Source organism: Vidua chalybeata, chromosome 24, assembly GCF_026979565.1.
Source record: "Vidua chalybeata isolate OUT-0048 chromosome 24, bVidCha1 merged haplotype, whole genome shotgun sequence".
NCBI classification, from domain to species: Eukaryota; Metazoa; Chordata; class Aves; order Passeriformes; family Viduidae; genus Vidua; species Vidua chalybeata.
The window spans coordinates 3,738,479-3,744,478 of NC_071553.1; the positions used below are offsets into that span (position 1 = coordinate 3,738,479).

The 6,000-nt window shown below is 56.6% G+C and overlaps 1 protein-coding gene across 1 annotated transcript in view; it reads right to left on the reverse strand.

Moving 5' to 3' along the window:
- CDK18 (cyclin dependent kinase 18) overlaps nt 1-6,000 on the reverse strand; it is a 34,252-nt gene extending 28,252 nt beyond the window's left edge. Inside the window, exon 1 of the mRNA XM_053964058.1 lies at nt 5,531-6,000. The gene's annotated coding sequence lies outside the window, so the exon portion shown is untranslated. The remainder of the gene's footprint in view (nt 1-5,530) is intronic.

Genomic DNA, 6,000 nt, shown 5'->3' on the forward strand with positions numbered 1-6,000 from the left:
ATGGGACAGTGGTGGGACAGCAATGGGACAATGATGGAACAGGGATGGGCAGTGATGGGGCAGTGAGAGACAGAGATGGGACAGAGATGGGACAGTGAAGGAGCAGTGATGGGACAATGATGGGACAGAGATGGGACAGTGAGGGGACAGTGAGGGGATAACAATGGGACAGTGAGGGGACAGTGAGGGGACAGAGATGGGATAACAATGGGACAGCAATGGGACAATGATGGGATGGTGCTGGGACAGCCATGGGACAATGATGGGACAGAGATGGGACAGAGATGGGACAGAGATGGGACAGAGATGGGACAGCTCCTGCTGCTCCTGCTCTCCCCAGGGCTCTGGGAGCCCCTGCTCAGGCAGAGGATGTGGCAGGGAGGGCATGGGGGTGGTGTTGGGCTGATTTGTTAAATTCAGTTTGGGTGCACTGAGACTCTCCCTGCATTTTAATTTCAACGAGACATAAACCAGGCTCTGGGTATAACCAAAACCTCCAGTTCTGCCTCCTCTTGGCACGCCAAGACCATTTCCTTGGTTCTGTTGTTTATGGATCATGGATCTACCGGATCAGGACTGGATCCTCAGTTTCTGGGATCTCCTGAAGATCCCTCTGGATCTACATTTGCTCCAGCACAGGTTTGGCCCATAAACCACCAACCTAAAAGGTTTTCCACCCAATAACTCCAGTCACAGACAGCATAAATCCAAGCTCTAGGTGATGTTCCATGCTGGAATGCAGGAAAAAAAAACCCCAAAGTGCTGAATTTATATTCCTGTGTGTGTTCCCGAGTGCAGAATCGCGGAGCTGCTCACAAACCTTGTCAGATTTACCAACTAAAAAAAGCCACAGCTCCGAGAGTGGGAAGTGCTGGGAACAACAGGAGAGAGGGAGAAGCTGGGGGGTGTTTTGAGGATAAATCCCCCCAGGATCAGGAATCCCAACCCCTGAGTGACCGGCACATTAACGCTGCCTGAATCATTAAATAGAAAATAAACCATTCAAATCAAAATGGAGAAAGAGCAGAAATAAAAGGAACGCTGGGAATGTTTCCCTGCTTCCCAAAAAAGGCACACTTTGATTTCTTTGGGGGTTTCGGTGTTTACGGTCGGCTTCAGCAGCCTCTCCTTTTAAATGGAGCAATTCAAGGCAAAATCACCACAAAAACCTGCTCAAAGCCAGTGCCCTGCCCCACTCCAGCTGGGAAAATTTGGGTTGTTTTTAAAGGAAATGGCTGAGGATTTCAGGGATTGGGGAAAAAAGAGAGGGAGTGGGTTCATGGAGAGGGTTCAATAATAAAAACACTGAAAAGGTGCCCAAAAGATGAATTAAATTCATAAAACCCAGAGCACGGCGAGACAGGAGCTGTTTGATTCAGACCAGCAGATCCTGGAGAGAGTTTTAGGTCTCAGCTTTGAGATCCAGAGCCGCCAGTGATGGGATTTTCCCAACCCCAGGAATTAAACTCCGTGCCTCAGTTTCCCAGCTGATAAATGAAGATGACAAGGGTGGTGCAAGGGTGGAACGTTTGGGTGTCACCAATAAAATTAATAAGGGAAAACATGAAAAAATTGAAAACTAACCAAACAATGAACTGAAAATGCCAGTAATTGGAGTGTCTTCATTAACAGCATCCTCCCAGGTGCCCACAGGAGCTCTGCCTTCCCAGGCACTCAGGAAAGGGCAGCGATTCCAGCCCCACTCCATCCTGTTTTCCCTCTCTCTGCATCTCAGCAGCAGCTCAGGTGATCCAGGTCACCCAGCAGAGGTGACAGGGACCGAGCTCTGGCAGCTCTGGATTGGGAATTTGCCACTCAGTTTATGATTTTTGTTGTGGCAGTGCCTGCAGGCCCCGGGGGTGCAGGGGTCACGGTGACAAACGAGGAATTGTCCCCGGATTAAACCCACACAGGGAGAGGAGAGGGAAGCAAACTCAGCTGAGATCCCCCAAATGTCCCATCTGAGCCGCTCCTGGATCCCAAAAAGCAGCAATCCTTGCAAAGAGCAGCTCTAACACCCCCCTCTGAACACTTCCCAAGCTGTTTCTGCCCCCAGCACCCCAGGGGTGGCAGAGACAGCGGAAAATGGGAACAAAAGCCACAACCAAAGGCAGAACTGCTGGTGCTGGCAGCGGGATCCAACTCGGTGGAGCGAGTGCCTGGAGCATCCTCCCGATTCCCGAGCTGCATTCCCGCAGGTCCTGCCTCCACCTGGAGCTGCACCCTGCACCCAGAGCTCCAAGGAGAGCCCAGCTCCTGCTCAGGTGCGGGAAGGAACGCCCAGATTTGCAGCAGGGATCAGGGAGAGGTGTGAGCAATTCCTGGTGGGGAATGCGGCTGGGAAAATCCGGCTGTAGCTGCGGTGGCTCGGAGCTCATTCCTAAAAGAGCAGGGAAAGGCAGGAGGAGAGGGAATGCGAGGTTGGAGTTGGCAGGAGCTGCGTGGAGGGAGGTGAAGGACGAGCAGAGAGATGAGAGGTGGCAGCGGTGGCAGCAGCACGGATGAACCCCAGCCCTCTGCCAGGGCTCCCCGCGCTGCTCCGTGCCTCGAGAATAATCCCGCAGCAGTTTTCTCTTCCGGCCAGACACGAGATAGGAGCCAGAGATTGGGAGCGACTGAGCAAAGGAGCAGCAGATGAGCAGCACTGGCTGCGGGCAAAACGCTGCTGCCTCGGAAGGAACGCTGGGCTGGGAGATTGGGAGCGGGAGGAGAGGGCAGAAGATGCTCGGGCTGATTACAGAGCGACTCTGCAAAGTTAATTGTTCACCAGATTGGGATCTGGGCCACGTCCATCAACAGGCTGCTTCCTGCCATCGGGTTTCCTGGACAAACAGCAGGAGCCAGTGGATTTAGAGGAGAGCAAACCCAGGCGGGCAAAGCTCTGCCTGGACAGGGTTCGCTGCCAGCAAAGGGCCCTTCTCTAACAGAGCCCTCCCATCGCCTCCCTGCCCTCGCAGAGGCAAACCCAGCCCAGCAGAGCTGAGCTTTGGGGGTGTCAGCACATGAATTACACAGAGCTGAACTCGCTCCAGGCTTGGGATCTCCTCTGAGCTGAGCCAAGCTGTCCTGTCCTGCTGCCTGAAGAAGCTGCCTCAATTTCCCTGAGGATGGAAGGAGAGTCTGGGAGGCTCCTACTGAGCCTAAGCCCTTTTGGAAACTCTTACTCTTCTTGGACATGACTCCAAACACACAGATCCCGGCTTTTCTGGAGATTCTCAGCCCTCCTGGCCCAAACCTCAGCTCTGTGGAAGCCAGAGGAATGTCCCAGGGTTTACAGGCATTGACCAAACATTCATTTCTCTCCAGAAGGCCGGACCAAGGGGGTGATGGTCTCAGTGGAAACTGCAACGTGGATATTTTAGTGCAGGTGGTGAGTGGACACCCAGGGTTCTGCCTGACCAAGTGGTGGGACAGGGAGAACGGAAGGATCCTCATGAATCTGGGAGATCAAAACTCAGCCAAGCACCCTGAGCCATTTTTCCTCTGTGTTTTACCCTGTCCAAAATGCAGCTGCTCTCATCTGCCTGCTCTGGGTCCGGTGAGGGAAGGCAAAAAGTGTCCCCTGCAGCACCCTCTGCACCCCAGCCTGTCCCCAGGGGACAAGTGACACTGGCAAGGAGTGCACACGAGAGGCAGCAGCTCAAGATTTAAAGCAGCTCGTTTGGAAGCCAATAAAAAGCAGCCAGCTGCACTTCAGCCACCTGTAACTACCAATGTGTGACACCATCCCTTCCCTCTGTCACTCTCTCACCAGCACAGCCTCTCTGAAGGGTCCATTCAGGGCTCCACAAAGAGCTGCCTCATTGAAAGGGGCATGGAGATGAGGATGATTTCAGTGCTTCCCATCCCTGCCAGCATCCCAGAGCCCTGCAGAGCTCAGGGAGCAAAGCCCTGAGAAGAAAGCAAGGTCAAGAGTTAACAGATGGGGGAACTCAGCCGTGGGGACACGGCGGTGACGTGGCCAAGGCCAGGCAGAATCCATGGCAAGGCCAGGGACAGTGGGACATCTCCAGAGCCCTGATTAGTTGTAATTTTTTTCTCTCTTTCTCTCTATCGCAGCAGGATGAGAGAGGAGGAACTCCCAGGATTGCTGGCGAGGTTGTTCCACTACTCATTTATTAACTGCTCCCATTTGGACGTGGTGCTGATATTTTCCAGCGTGAGTGAGTAAGCCTGGGAACTTGGGAACAAATCTGCAAGCGCTGCCTGGAGCATGGACACCAAAACTTGCTCAGAGATCTTCTGGCGTGACAGAGAGCCTGAAAATCAGCAAACTCTGGGTGCCTCACACACTGAGGAAGTTCCACGGATGGGGTGAGCCAGGTGCCCTCCTATTCCTGCCTCTTCCTTCTGGGACTCTTGGACACCCCTTCCCACCTTTCTCTAGGGAGGAAAGGATGTTCCACACCACACAGGCACTGAGATCTCCGTGCCACCTGTGTGTGCCTGCTGACACGATGTCCATTACCCAGTGGCCAGATTCCTGGAGGGAATCTCTTCAGGATCATGGGAATTGCTTTTCCCGACCTCTCCCCTGCCCCACAGGCGCTGTCACAGCCTCGTGAGGATGGAAAACAGGACTCTGCTTGCGTTCACCACATCTCAGCCCCACATGTTGGTACCTCCCAGATCCACACCCCAAATCTGCCCCACATCACCGAGGAGGGAATTAATTAATCTCGGTTCCTTGCAGGGCCCTGTTTGACGGCTCTTGCCCTTTCACAAATCTCAACCGGAGGCTCCAACTTTCTGCCTGATGTTTGTTCAAAGCTTTTCACCCTCCAGGCACCTTCTCCAAGCCCGGCACACGTCACATTGCACCGCTGCTTTCCTTGATGCACAGCACAAAACCCAGCGCCAGCAGCCCCAGGCCTGACCCTGATTCTTTCTTTCCTCTCAGAGCTGATGCCACCATTGTGCCAACACGCTCAGCCCAGGGTGTTTTCACCGAGAGATGAGCCTGTTAAAGCTTTTCAGGCTGGCCTGGCACGGAGGGCAGCTCTCAAGGGGCTGTCTGGGGACAAAGAGGGGGACACATCCTGGGGCACACCCCCGGGAACTTGTCACAGCAACAGGCAGCGCTGGAGAGATGCAGCTGGTTGTGACAGCCGCCAAAAACTGCAGCGCCAGGGGAATGCCGAGCTGCCAGCCCGGGGCAGGGCTCCCTCCCGAGCCAGGGGCACACCGGACAGACCCTGGGTGTCACCCCCGCGCACTTCCACACTGAAAGGCTCCCCCCAGGCCGCTCACAGCGGGACCCACCCAGAGGTGCCCATCAAAATCCAATACTGGGGTTGACCTGAGCTCCCTGAAACAGATTTAGGACTAAACACGCGCAGGAATCTCCCTCACCAGGGAGCACCAAGGTACAAATGCGTACCGAGCTGAACCCTCCCTCTCCGTACCTCCGACTCTCCCCTCCCCTCGCACTTTGTGTCCCGCCAGTCCCAAAGGCAGCGGCCGTGGCCCCCGGAGGGGCTGGGGGGCGGGCAGGGCCCCCGGCCCGTGGCGGGGTCACCCCGGCACTCACCGGCCGCCGAGCAGGTCGCTCTCCCTCCTGCCGTGTCCCTTCCTCCTTCCTGCGGGGAGGGCAGGGGCGGTGCTGCGGGAGCCGCGGGGCCGCTCCGGGAACGGGGCCGGGCTGCGAGCGGAGCGGGGCCGGCACCGGAGCGGGACCGGCACCGGAGAGCGGCTGGAGCGGGGCCGGCACCCGAGCGGGGCGGATGCTGGAGCCGGTGCCGGAGCAGAAGAGGGTTGGAGCGGTGCCGGTGCCGGAGCACGGGAGAGCTGGAGAGGTGCCGGTGCCGGTGCCGGTGCCGGTGCCGGAGCAGGAAAAGGGTTGGAGCGGAGCCGGTGCCGGTGCTGGTGCCGGAACAGGAAAAGGGTTGGAGCGGAGCCGGTGCCGGTGCCGAGCAGGGGGGAGTTGGAGCGGAGCCGGTGCCGGTACCGAGCAGGGCGAGTGGGAGCGGAGCCGGTGCCGGTGCCGGGGGAATTGGAGCG